Below are 15036 nucleotides of genomic sequence, written 5' to 3' on the forward strand. Positions count from 1 at the left end.
GCCATCTTCCAAGGGGCTTCTGAGAAGTTTGTAGAGCTCCCATGACCAGTGGATCACAGCTCAGTCAATGATATCAGATAAAAAGTCGCTCTTCCTGCCATGAATCCATCTGTAGTTAAACAAGATAGGCTGACTGTACCAATAATTTGCTCGATTTTGCACAGCCATGTTTAAGGAGGCAACAAGAAATCTGCTTTCAGATCTCTGGGGAACTTTCAAATCAAAGATAGCAGAGATCAAAAGTCCTTGAAAAAGCCATCTGGGAACTCTTGTGTGCTGACAAGTTTGCTCTTGAAGCTCACACACCACACTTGCAAGATGACAAACAGATACCACAGACTTCTGGGAAAATTCTGCACCACACTATGCCCCGATGAAAAGCTACACGCTCTCTAAGGTCATATATCATTCACTGATGCAATACCTGCCCCAGTCCTCCAACCACAAGGTCACTGGCTTTCCTGGGAAACAGAGCTGACACCTCTCTGATATCGGTCTAGTGATGTGCTGGTTAGCAGAGAAGTAAACGGCGCAACAATTGTAGAAATAGCCACCATTTGTTAAGTAGCTTGCATGGATGATTTTGCTGAACTTTTAGCACACGCTATGCAATTGGTCATAATCATTCTATGAGGAAGGTGTTGGTTTCTCCACCTTATAGACAAGAAGTAACTTGTCTGGGGATATAGAGCTTTGAAGAAACATAGCCCAGGTAGGTTTGGCAGGTCCACAGTACTGCCCTCACGAAAAATCTAATGATGCTAGAGCAATGCCATTTCTCATCTCTGAAAGCTAAATCTGTTGCATGGTTTAAATGTCCTTTTCAGCAGCAGTGGCAAACTTCTATTCCACCATTACATCCCAGTCAGAGCTCATGTTCTGTGTAAAGACATCTCCGCCTTTTCTAGGCTCGTATACATGTCCTTTTTTCAACACCCTCAAGACATTTGATTCAGAACTTCAGGGCTGCAGTGACCTTATCTGAATTATAATTATTTGTATATTTGTCTGCCTCCTGTTGAAAACCAAGAATTTCTTGGGGCAAGATCCATGTCTCCCTAGCTTTTGATCCTAGGACTGACATAGTGTTTGGCCCCATAACTACTGCTGATGGGTGGACCAAGGGACCTTCCTTTGCTCAGATCCCTAAGAAGTATCATCTATTCAATAGTGCCAAAAGGATTAGATTGAACCATTTGAAACTTTTCTAGGTCAAAGAAGAGTCAACTGTGGGTACTTCTGTACATTTCAATCTAATAAATCATTTACAGTGGATGTGGCTATTCAGAAACATGGTTGGTTTTCAAATTTGATGTATTAAAACTCACACATCGAAGTGAATGCTTTGTAAACCTGCTGTCACACTTTATTGAGAATTTCCTTTATTTTTATAGTTCTGAAATATTCAGTCCTGCATTTTTACCCCAGATCAGCTGGTCCTTGGAAGTCCTTGCATTACGCAAGGCGTTTGTCACAAGATATTTGGTATGCTTGGAAAGGCAGTGTCATATAATGGTTGAGAACAAATTTTTAGGTGTCATCTTCGGCAAGTGAACTTCTCTACTCCTTCCCCATCTGCAAGAACAGGATCACCATAGTGTTCCTCTCACAAAGTTGTTGTAGGAACTAAATGAGGTAATACATACTGCTTACAACAACGTTTGGGACATACTCAGAGCTCACTGAGTGCTTGCTATTATTATTATTACTATAGAATTTGGTCTGTGTGGAAGGTACACATGTTGGAATAGCAACAGAGTGCATGAGTAGCCAGGAAGAAAAAACTAAGTAAACAAGTAAAGTGATCACAAACAACACGGACTATATTTTTACCTAGATATTTCCCTGATGGAGTAGGTAAATCGGGAAATTTTAACTACAGAAACTGAGGTACCTGAAGCATGCATGATTTTTGCAGTCTTCTGGGTGCCTAAAGCCTTGTCATTTATTCGTCCGTGTGGTATCCCAGCACTCAGACTCCTTCTGGTGTCCTTTATAACACCATGACTCCTATTGTACAAATCCAAGGCCAGCTGTGGTATTTGAAAATAATCAAACTGGCGTCACCAATTCACTTCTTCCTTTCTTTTCCCTCAAAGTTTCTTTCTTTCAAATAGTTTTGAAATTCCATTACTAAATTTCCTCTTGCCTTTTAAATATATTACACATTGTGTTACGTATTTGTGGTTGAGATAATCACATGGTTCCATTTGTTTTAAATTAAATCCGTTTAAGCTACAAAACTCTCCAAGTGTCCTGGTAAAGGCCTGCTCTGCATGCAATATGGGCAGAGCCCGCAGCCAAATAATTAGGAACTAATTTGTCAGAATCATAACCTGCTCGCAACTTTTGAACACTATCTGTCTAAATTCCTATACGGAGATAAAGCTCAGCTTTCTGGAAGTTCAACCCAACCCAGTAGCAAAGGGGATATTAAAGTGAATGGGTCCACTTCTAAATTATAACCAGATACAGGACCCTTTCTTTGTGTTCTGTGTTGAGTACTGTCCGACATTGTTCCTAAATCAACTGCATGTTTGGGGACAATTAGAGAAAGAAATTAGGTCCAATGTATCCTCTTTGCAAGTCATGAAATGAAGGACAAAGGATAGGTGCTGCAGAGATAGGGGATAGGAACTAATTATCAGGAGCAAAGTAGCAACGACAGACTAAAGCAACCTTATTCAAACCTATGTGGGGGAAAAAAAGGTGTATAATTACACATATATGTGCCCAGTCACATTCCATATAAATTTACATAACTTTTTGTAATGCAGAGAGTTGTTTGAATCCAATATTCGAAGCTTCACTTTTAAAAAAATGCTTCGTGTAGGAACTCGGGCTAAAAGATGGATGTGGCATGTGGTGTGGGTGGTGACTGTTATGTTCCTTTCTGGGTTTTAAACAAGTATGCTTTTTAGAATACTTCCTAATTTAAATTTTTAAAAATAGGGGCACCTGGGTGGCTCAGTCAGTTAAGTGCCTGCCTTCGGCTCAGGACATGATCCCAGGGTCCTGGGTTCGAGCCCCACGTTGGGCTCCTTGCTCAGCAGGGATCCTGCTTCTCTCTCTCCTCCCTACTTGTGCTCTCTGTCGCTATCTCTCTCTCTCAAATAAATAAATAAAATCTTTTAAAAAAATAAAATAAATTTTTAAAAATAAGCAAAAATAAACCTATTAACCCAAACATGTGAAATGAGTGCAGTCCCTTTGGCAAACAGAACTCACCTGCCAAGAAAAAAGCACGTGAAGAGAAAGAAATGCAGACCATCGTGCTATTACTTTTATACAATGAATAGTTAGCATGCCCGCTCTCTTGAAGGCTGTAAACATAAAAGAAATGGGGCATTATCCACAAAACTGTGAAAGTCTCTCCCAGACACTTTCAAGATCTGAATGTTTGTTTTATTCTGCAAAAGGAGTCCTGATGAAAGCCACAATTAGTTTCTAAGAAGAGGAACAGGAATTTAAGAAAACATCTCTCTATTCTCGTGGCAATGGCTTTAGAGGGAAGCACATTTGTCGGCCACATTTCGCACCGTTTGGGGCCCTTCAGCTTTATCCAAAGCTTTCGCTCGCAGGATCCTCCTCCCTGCGCTCATCCCCACATTATCACTTTCATCCACCCAAGTTAGCAAAAGCTCTGTGAGGAAAACAGATTCTAAGTTTGGGGAAGGAGTGTTACTCGGAAACCTCCGGTTTATCTGGTAATAATTGCATTAATAATGGTAAGGCAGATTGGTGGACGTCAGGGGCTCCAAGGGGAATCACTAGGGTTGAGGTCTCTGGGCATTCAGCCAGTGATTTCCTTGGACTTGGACTGCTCAAATCAGGGTTCTTTCTTTCTAAATTATTCCTGTGACTGTGCTGGGTTCAGAAATGAAACCTAGAGGATCGATTATAAAAATGAAAAATGCAAACTTTGCATTTGAAAATACCATAAGCATAGTAAAAAGACAAATGTTAAGCTGGGAAAAAATGTTTGCCATTTAAACTGTAGACAGAGATTTTTTGATATTCTTCATGTCTAGAAGCTTCTGAAAACAGAAGAAAAAGTTCAACTACTTTATAAATAAATAGGCTAGAGATATGAGCAGATAGTTCATAAAGATAGGCAAACGGCCCTTAAAGATGTTTAAACTCAGTCATAATGAAATAAATGCAAATTAAAACTTTATGAAGTTACTATTTCTTATCTACCAAAATGGCAAAAAGAAAAAGAAGTTAGGCAAAATACTTTTTCAGTGAAGCTGTGCACAAATAATTTTTAAACGAAATGCAAAATGTTTCAACCCCTAAGGAAAGGAATTTGGCAATATCTAGCAAAGTTCCACATGTGTCTCCTCTTTGACTCATAAATCTTACTTCTGAGAATCTATACCACACACGCATGGGCATATGAAAAGGTATATTGCTAGGGTAATTCAGTGCAGTATGAATTATAATAGCAAAGGACTGGAAACAATTCAAATGTCTATCATTAAGGAGCCGGTTGAATAAGCATTGGTACATCTGCTCAGTGGAGTACTATAAAGCTATAAAAAAGTAATGAGAACACACGCAAAATATATATCCACACATTTTTGTATAGTAAAAAATGGAAGTACTATTCCAGAAGGAGGAAACACTTCCCAGCTCATTCTAGGAGGTCAGTATTGCTTTGATATGAAAACCAGACAAAGACATCATAGAAAAACTGTAGGCCAACATCTCTTATGAATATAGGCATAAAAATCCTCAACAAACACTAGCCAGTCAACACAACAATATATAAAAAGAATTACACACAATGGTCAAGTGGAATTTGCCCCAGAAATGCAAGGCTGTTTTTTTTCTTTTTTCTTTTTTTTTTTTTAAGATTTTTTATTTATTTATTTGACAGAGAGAGAGACAGCGAGAGAGGGAACACAAGCAGGGGGAGTGGGAGAGGGAGAAGCAGGCTTCCCGCTGAGCAGAGAGCCCGATGCGGGGCTCGATCCCAGGACCCTGGGATCATGACCTGAGCTGAAGGCAGACGCTTAACGACTGAGCCACCCAGGCGCCCCTGCAAGGCTGTTTTAACATCTGAAAATTAATTAATGTAACACCCTGTATCAATAGAATTAAAAACGCATTATCATCTCAATAGATACAGAAAAGCATTTGACAAAATCTAACACTGTTTCATAATAAAAGCACTCAGCAAACTAGAAATGGAAGGGAACTTCCTCAGTCTGTTAAAGGCATCTATGAAAAACCTGCAGCTAGCTTCATACTTAATAGTGAATGAGTGGAGAGCTCCCCCTGAGATCTGTAATAAGACAAGGATGTTCGCTCTTGCCACTTCTATTCAACATCGTACTGGAGATTCTAGCCAGGGCAATTAGGCAAGGAACAGAAACAAAAGGCATTCAGATTGCAAAGGAATAAGGAACACTGGAAGTTCATAGATGGCATGATCATATACATAGAAAACCCTAACGAATCTACTATAATAAATGACTAATGGTCATTTATTAGTTGACAACTAATAAATGAATGCAACAAGGTTGCAGATACAAGATCAATAATGCAAAAATGGAGGGACAGAAAAGTTTAAATGATCACTTCTAAAAAAGGGACTCCTCCCTTTTTTAATTTTAGAAAACCCTAAAATAAATGGATATAAATGAACTTAATTGTGTACCAAGTAGGTGGCATAACTACATATAGAAAAGTTAGTTCACATGACAACAATATGCAGAAATTTCACTGTCCATCCTGAGTGGAATGTACTCTGAGGACAAAAAATTGCAAGAATAATTTTAAAAGCCTTAAACTGTTTTTAGTAACCATATCATTGCTGGTACTATTAGTTTTGTTATTTTGAGACTACTGTGTGTGTATATCACAGGATAAAGTAAAAGAGTAATATTTTGTGTGTCACTGAGAAACAGGACTTCACCGTGGGAGAAAGGAGACATAGATGATAGTTTGATGGGCTTAAGTCTTAGAGTCTTAAATTTGAATTAGAGGTGAAAGTTACGAATTTATAATGTGCTGTATCTTTAAAAATATAAAAGCATTTCCCATTTCTGTCCTTTGAAAAGACCTAGAGGTAATGACTAACATGGTAAAGATGAGCATTCCTAGTGCTCAGACTGTGGTCCCTAAATGTCATTTCCAACTTAAAAGAATGAGAACCGATTATGGGTCCATAACATTTTGTCTTACCAGAAAGCAAGAAAAAGTTATCAAAGACTATCATGGATGTTGGAGGTCAAATTTTGTCTCCAAAAAGATATGTTCACAGCCTAACCCCTGGTACTTGTGGATATGACCTTACTTGGAAATAGGATCTTTGCAGATGGAATCAAGTAAAATGAGGTGATACTGGGTTTGGGTGACCCCTATCCCAATGACTGGTGTCTGTATAAAGAGAGGGAAATTTAGACATTAACACGGAGGGAGAGAATACCATGTGGTGTTGGAGGCAGAGATTGAAGTGATAGGTCTACAAATCAAGGAACACCAACCATTGCTGGCACCTGCCAGAAGCTAGGAGAGAGGCCTGGAACAGATTCTCTCTCTGTGCCTCCAGGAGAAACCAAGCCCGCCAACATCTTGATTTCAGTCTTTGTTTGAAGCCATTCAGTTTGTGATACTTTGTTACAGCAGCCCTAGGAAACTAAGCAAACCCAGGTTATGTCAGAAAGACTCAGGAACCAATTGGAAGGAACTACCACTGGTCTAATATGGCACAATCTGAGCATCCACGAGGATAGTAGTCCCAATAAACTAAAACAAACTAACATGTTTAAATCTATAAAATCATACTAATGCCTAAAAAATAAAAAATAAAAAAACTTAATTGGATAACTTGGGAAACAACTTGAGAACTCAATAATTTGATAATTAATACATAAAGAAGAGAATCGAGCATTAATTCTGCATTTCATATATCAACTACATCACTGGGTAACCAACAAGTAGGTGGTGGGAACTTTCTTTTTATAGATGTATTCCAGGGGCGCCTGGGTGACTCAGTTGGTTGGGCATCCAACTCTTGATTTTGGCTTGGTCATGGTCTCAGGGTTGTGGGATTGAGCCCCACATCAGGCTCTGCATGGATTCTGCTTGGGATTCTCTCTCTCCCTCTCCATCTGCTCCTCCCCCCCTTCACCCACTCTCGTGTGCTCTCTCTCTCTCTAAAATAAATAAATAAATAAAATCTTAAAAAAAAAAGAAGCATTCCAGCTAATTTGTGATAAATATCGCCATTTTGCAGTTTCTGATGAATGCATGGGTGCCGACAACAATCACCCATGACTAGTAATGAAAAGGGAGACAATCACGAGTCTTTTGATGCAAGTATCTGGCTCTATGACGTACTCTAGGAAAAAAACTTCAAACCTAATCTGATCAAATCTTTGGATCCAGCCACCAATTTGCAGAAGATATGAGGGACAGATGAAGTTATTGAAAAAATAATATGGACATGCAATCAGCAAAATGCAGGACAAAATCCTACAAGAAAACTAATTTGATCTTTTAAACCGAAGATTGCAAGGAAAAACGAAAGCAAGATAGGAAAGCCCTGGATCAGAAGAGACTTGAGAGACATCAACCAATTGTAACTTGTGGAATTTAATTTAAATCCTGATTCTTATAAAGAAACAAGGAAAAAACATATTTATGAGATAGTTGGGGAGAGTGGCTGGATATACAGATATTACTAATAATTTTTTTAGGTGTGATAATTTATGTTTTAGAAGAAAATCCTTATGAGGCGCCTGGGTGGCTCAGTCATTAAGCGTCTGCCTTCGGCTCGGGTCATGATCCCAGGGTCCTGGCATCGAGCCCCGCATCGGGCTCCCTGCTCAGTGGGAAGCCTGCTTCTCCCTCTCCCGCTCCCCCTGCTTGTGTTCCCTCTCTCGCTGTGTCTCTCTCTGTCAAATAAATAAAATCTTAAAAAAAAAAATAGAAGAAAATCCTTATCTTCTAGAGGTAGTTATCAAAGTATTTACAGATGGAAAGATAGGTCTGGGATTTTTATCTAAAATAATTCAGCAGAAAAAAAATAAAATGAAATAATTCAGCCCATTTGGGGGAGATGGATGGGAGGGGGACGTGGGTGGAGTAGAGAGAAATTTAGACTGGTCATGACTTTATAATTGTTGAAGATGAGGTCATGGGAGTTTATTAGACTTTTCTTTATACTTGTGACTATTTTTAATACTAAAAAGTTAAGGGCAAAAAACTTAACTGAAGGAGCAAGGGCCTCTGACCCCGAAAAACTTATAATTTAAAATGTTACCAGAGACCATCTGAAAAGGCCCCGCAGAGAGAGAGCCCCGATTACCTCCTCCGGGGCGGCCGGCTGTTTTCTCCCCATGAGCGTGAGCCACAGGGAGAGTCCTGCCCTAACTCACAGGGCTACAGTGAAGAGTAAGTAAAGGTTGAAAGCATGTCACAAATACAAAGTGCTAAGTGTTTAACAATAGTCGTTGGAAGGCAGTTCTCTTTATCTTTTTGCTGAGTTCAGGCTCAGGGCCACAGTGCTCCTTTGGACTTGTGTATTTATTGCCATTGCCCTGGGCCCTTAGACACAAAGATAGATCCAGACCCCTGACTGCCAGGCCCTTAGTCTGATATCCAGACCACCCACCCACTTCCCATGGCAACTTCCATTTCAGGAAAATATTTATGGGAAGGCACCTGCTCCCAGGGTGAAAAAAACCCAGCGGTGGAACTGAAATCATTTTCTCGCATCCTAGTTTTAATCCACTACGCCGTGTGTTGAGGGCATTAACGGGTTGAAGATGCCTCCCATGGGAGCGAAGTCACAAATCCCACAACATAATGACGTTTCATCACAGGAGGGCCTTGGTTTGTAACAGAGACTCCTCACTGCCAGAGTACTTTGTAAATAATGAATCACTAACGAAACAAACACCTGTGGAGTTAGACATTGTAGCCGCCAAAGCAATAATTATAATTAATACGCTCACAACACATGCAAGTCAATGGACCCCTTATTACTGACGTCATCTGGAGGCTTTCTGGCAGCAGTTGTAATTGAGAATTAGTATAATTAGCAATAATCACAAGTACATGTGAAATCTCTAGGGCCCCTCTATAAGATTTCTGACTCAGTCTGTACAAGCCTGTAAAATAAGTTCATGTCAAGTAGGATTACGCCCATTTCACAGATAATGAAAGGGGTTTGTAATTTTCTCAACATCTAGCAGGTTAATCAAGAATGTCCAGAGGGGTGTCCTTCGCCAGCCCACATAAGGATTTCACTCTCGACAGTATCTGTGATCTGGAATTTCAAAATTTATTAAAATACAAACCTTTAAATAGCAAAGCTGTGCTAATCCAAAAAATTAATGGTAAAGGACATCTTCCTGATCAGGGCCTCCAAGAAAATTCCAAACTTTCCTGCAGGACACTGTTTTTCATTCGATGAAATGTGTCTTTTTATTCCCAAGTTAGATTCTCTATGGCTGTGTTCTGGGCTGCATATCAAATAATAAACATTTCCTGCAAAAATTAACTAAAACTGGATCATGAATCTAAACGTTAGAGCTAAAAGTATAAACTTTCTAAAAGAAAATATAGGAGAAAAATCCTTATGACCTTGGGTGGAGGCAAAAGTTTCTTGAATAAGGAAAAGAAGGCGTGGGGTAGAAAAGAAAATGCTGATAAACTGGACTTCATTAAAATCGAAAATTTCTGCTCTTTAATACATATTGTTGAATACATGAAAAGAGAAGCCACAGACTGGGAGAAAATATTTGCAAACCACAGTTGATAAAGGACATACCTGGAATATATAAAAATATATATAAGTATATATTATATTGTATATTATATTCATTATATTATATACTTATTAACATATTATATAATATGTAAATATATTTTTATATTTATTATAGAGATATATTTATTATTATATGATAAATATATTTAGAGAAAGAGAGAGAGACAGAAGGGGATAGAGCCCATACACACACACACACACACACACACACACACAAGAAAAACCCAATGTTTAAAAATGGGTAAAAGATGGGTGCCTGGGTGGCTCAGATGGTTAAGCGTCTGCCTTCAGCTCAGGTCATGATCCCAGGGTCCTGGGATCGAGTCCCTCATCGGGCTCCCTGCTCAGCGGGGAGCCTGCTTCTCCCTCTGCCTCTCTCTCTCTGTCTCTTATGAATAAATAAATAAAATCTTTTAAAAAAATTGTTAAAAATGGGTAAAAGAATTGGACACTTCACCAACGAGGACATACTTGTGGCAAAGAAGCATAATAAGACATGCTGAATGTTTGTAGGAAGAGAAATGCAAATTTAAATCAAAATGAGATACCACCACATACCTACTGGAATTAAATTTAAATGATTGATGATATCAAGTTCTGGCAAGGATGCAGAGCAACCAGAAATCTCATACTTTGTTGGCGGGAATGCCAAAATGATATAGCTACTCTGGAAAACAGTTTGCTAGTTTCTTATAAAGTTAAACATACACTTACCATACAGCCCAACAGTCCTACTCCTAGGTATTTACCCAAGAGAAATGAAACATGTGTCCACATAAAGACCTGTATGTTAACATTTACAGCAAAGACCTGGTCATGAATGTTCACCTTAGCTTTATTTATAATAGGTCCAAACTGGAAATGCCCATCAACTAGTGACTAGATAAACAGACTGTGGTATGGCACGCATAGGAACAGATTACTGATTCATACAACAATATAGATGAATACTAAGAACATCACGCTAACTGAAAGAAGCCAGACACAAAAGGCTATACAGGGTTTGATTCCATTTAGATGACATTCTGGAAAAGTCAAAACTATAGGGACAGAAATCAGATCAGTGGTTGCCAAGAGCTAGGGGTAGAGGAAGAAATTCGCTGTAGAAGGGCATAAGGGAACCTTCTGAGGTGAAGGCCATGCTCTAGATCTTGATTGTGGTGGCAATCACACAGCTAGATGCATTTGCAAAATTCACTGAATGGTCCAATCAAAAGAGTAAATATTAAAATATGTAAATTGTACCTCCATAAACCTCACCAAAGAAAAGCACTTGTTAAGCATCAAATGCAGTGTACTATGTAAGGTGAGATAGAAAAGCCAATCAATTAGAGAAGCGACCTTGTGCTCTGAGGGATCGATGGTTTTGGTAGAAGGATGCAAATAATGTTTAAAATACCGAGCACTGCCAAGCCGTGGAAGGTAAGGAGAAAGTGCTAGAGTAGTGTATTTGTTTTGTGTGGCTGCTGTAACAAATGACCACAAACCTGATGGCTTAACACAACAGAAATGTATTCTCTCACAGTTCCAGAAGCCGGAAGTTCAACATCAGATTCACTGAGCCAAACCCCAGATGTGGCAAGGCCACGCCCCCTCCAAAGGCTCTGGGGACTCTGCTCCTTGCTCCTCAGCTGTTGGTGGCTGTATCGGTCCAGTCTGCCCCTGTGTTTATCCTGCGGTCTCCTCTGCGTGGAATCTCTCTCTGCCTCTCTCCTATGAAGATACTTTATGGACTTAGGGTCTACCTGGCTAATCCCCTGTCAGGATCCTTCACCTAGTTACATCTGCAAAGATTCTTTCTCCATATAAGGCAATATTTACAGGCTCCTCGGAGCAGAACTTGGTTTCATGGGGTGGCCATTATCCAGCCATCTACGAATAGTTACAATGACATAACCGTGGGTTGGGGTGGTCAAGGAGTGTTTCATGGGAGAGGTAAACTCTGGCTTTGAGGAATGGACTGGATTTCAACAGAAGCTGGATTCTTGACACATTGAGTGGTTTTGACAAACGCTTGGTATTAGCAATCTTTTTGGTAATGCCTTTGCTTGGATTGATTGGATGAATCAGGATGGAGGTCAAGGGTGCAGGAGGAAAGAAAGTTAACAAGTTAGCTTAAGGCCAGAATGTGGAAGGCACTGAATTTTGTGATAAAGAATTTGAGCCTATAGGCAGCAAGGCACCACAGAGGGACTAAAGCAGTGAGCTGTGTGGAAGTATTGCTTTAGGGAAATGAAACTGGCAATAATTTATAGGATGAGTTAGAAGAGAAGAAAGCAAGAGTCAGGAAACCAGTTTTGAAATCCATCAATCTTTGAGTTGCTCAAGGAGAGCTGGAATTAGAATAGTGGCTGTGGGAATAGAAAGCAAGGGATAGAGTCAGCAACAGGGCTGGCTTCACAGGTGTGTGAACTCCGTGGTCACACGGGGCCTGACAATCCGAAGAGTCCTGCATTTGTTTTATGCTCTTCTATCACTGTCTCAAAAATCTTAATAATTTTATCTTCGAACTTGTGTTTCATAAGTAAAGTCCCGTTGGACAATGGACCATACACATGAGCAGAGCACATAGGCACAATATCCACCATTCTTGCCACTCTTGTGTCCTCATGTGCATAGAACATTTGAGATGCCCCACGAGCACAGAATTCCAGGAGACGCAAAACGCATGCGAGTTCAGTGAGATGCAAATTGAGTACAAGGCAAGTGTATTACCTCGGTAACTGGGCAACCAGAGGCCTTAATGACCCCAAGAGGCCATGCTTCTTTATTTAAGCTTGGTTGGAACACAGAAAGAAGGCAATCACATTCTAAGAAACATAAACAACCAAGGAATCCTGTCATATACTTTCTTACCTGTGTTACTCCCCTGTATCAGCCAACCACTTATGCTGAAAATGATGACCCAAAAGGAAAGAGAAAGGTAGGGCATCCATAGTTTTGTGTCCTTCTTTAAAAGTCTTTTAAAATCCTTTACTTTATCAGTGAGCTGGAGGTAGAGAGTGTTGGTAGAATGTACACCTACCAAAAAGTGAAATAAAAACAGATGAGCTAGTTTTGGGCAGAGTGTCTGCTGTTCCAGTGGAAATGCACGTGTGAGCTATGAAGTGTGAACGGTCATCTTGGCGGTTCAGCATACAAGGTAAATGCTCCAATATTTGCATTTAAAACTGGTATGGCAGGGGCGCCTGGGTGGCTCAGCCATTACACGTCTGCCTTCGGCTCAGGTCAAGATCCCAGGGTCCTGGGATGGAGCCCAGCGTCTGGCTCCCTGCTCAGCAGGGAGCCTGCTTCTCCCTCTCCTTGGGTGTTCTCTCCCTCTACCTCTCAAATAAATAAATAAAACCTTAAAAAAAAAATGGTAAGGCACAACATAAAAATGAACGGAAACATTTTGAATTTTAACTTTTCTTTAGAATGATAGTAAATAGCACATAAAAAACCACCATGACAAATTGAGAGAGTCCACAGAAGAAAGGAAAATCTTCGTATCTTAGTACCATCAATAGCACTCCTCTTTGAACTGGGGGCCCTTCATCTGCATTTTGCACTGGGTTCCATCTACTACGGAGCCAGTCCTGGTCAGAAGACACAATGCAGGAAGAACCAATGCAAAAAGCAGTTCAAGCTGTCAGGTAGTCTATCCTTCACATTTAACCACAGCATCAGTGTATCAGCCAACACCATAACCAAAGCCTTTGTTCAGAGTAAATAAGCTCACTTTCACTAAAAATTGTTTTATTAAAAAATTGTGGTAAAATACACATACCATAAAATTTACCATCTTAACTAGTTTATGTACAGTTCAGTAGTGTTAAGTATATTCACATTGTGTGCAGCCAATTTCCAGAACTTTTTCATCTTGCAAAAGTGTAACTTCCCACTTTCCCTTTCCTGCCAACCCCTGGCAACCACCATTCTACTCTCTGTCTCTGTGACTTTACTAGAGATACTTCACATAAGTAGAATCAGGCAGTATTTATCTTTTTCTGACTAGCTTATTTCACTTAACATAAGGTCTTCAAGGTCCATCCATGTTGTACCATGTGACAGGATTTCCTTGTTTTTTAAGGCTCAGTATCATTTCATTGTGCATATATATTAAGGTTTTGTTTGTCCATTTATCTGTCAATGGACATTTAGGTTGCTTCCTCCTAAACATGCTTATTTTAATTGCAGTCAAAACTTGCCTCAGTTGCTTTTGACTTTGTTAGTTTATCCATCCACCTATCCATCTATTCTTTGACTCACTCCACAAAGTGGAGGTCATTCACAGACAACTCCAAGAAAGAGACAGAGAGAGAGAGAGAGAGAGAGAGAGGAAGGAAGGAAGGAAAGAAGGAAGGAAGGAAGGGAAAAAGAAAGACAAGAAAAGAAAGGAGAGAGATTCAGGAAAAGGGGAAATGCAGGGGACAAAATAGTAAATTAGGGTCCATTTGAAATTTGGCTTACAATGTTTTCTAAAAACTATGCTCCCACAAAGTTTCTAGATTGATCTGGAACCACTGCTTCTCACCCAGGGCTTCTCTGACTTTTTCAGGCCATGGCACATATAGGAAACAATAATATTTGCATGTCATACAGGGGTAAACTGATGAAGTTGCTCTCCACCAAAGGGGCTGGCCCCAGCCCACACTCCAACCCCGAGGATGGAAGGAATGAGAGTCTTAGGCCCAAGTGGGATCTACTCCTGGTGGGTCAGGGGCTGCCCACACACTGCATGAGCCACTCTGCCAGCTTACTGCCTTGTAGGGGCCCTGCTCTGACACAAGTCGCATGTTTCAACTGTCTGTAAATGACCCAAGCTGTAATTTCTGCAGTAAAAGCCTGTGAAGCAGTGGAGAGCATCCGGGCTTGGGAGTTAGTACAACCGTAGCTCTTTCTGTTTCTGTTACTTACTAGTTCTATGACTGGGCAAGATACTAAGACTAAAAATACCTGCCTTGTAGGATTGCAGGATAAGTAGATAGAATGCTCCTTAAGCACCTAACACATGCCAGACCCACAGTTGATGCCATAAGACACTTGGTGTTCACAGTAATGGAAGTACTAAACTAGATACTGTGCCATAGAACAAAGCAGCTCAATGGAGCTGTCAGGCCGCATTTCCTTCATTCATTGCTTTATTCATATGAACAAATGCTGATTGAGTACTTAGCTTGTGCCACACACTACCAGGTTCCAGGGAGACACCGGTAAGCTGAGGCATAGGGGAAATCTTCTAATGGGGATATCTGTAATGTAGCCCA

At 40.1% G+C, this 15036-nt stretch overlaps 1 long non-coding RNA gene across 1 annotated transcript in view; it reads right to left on the reverse strand.

Annotated features, from left to right (window-relative positions):
- The window catches only part of LOC144381075 (uncharacterized), a 150845-nt gene that overhangs the window by 131278 nt on the left and 4531 nt on the right, over positions 1 to 15036 (reverse strand). The window lies entirely within an intron of this gene.

The sequence above is a fragment of the Halichoerus grypus genome, chromosome 2, assembly GCF_964656455.1.
Source record: "Halichoerus grypus chromosome 2, mHalGry1.hap1.1, whole genome shotgun sequence".
Lineage (NCBI taxonomy): Eukaryota > Metazoa > Chordata > Mammalia > Carnivora > Phocidae > Halichoerus > Halichoerus grypus.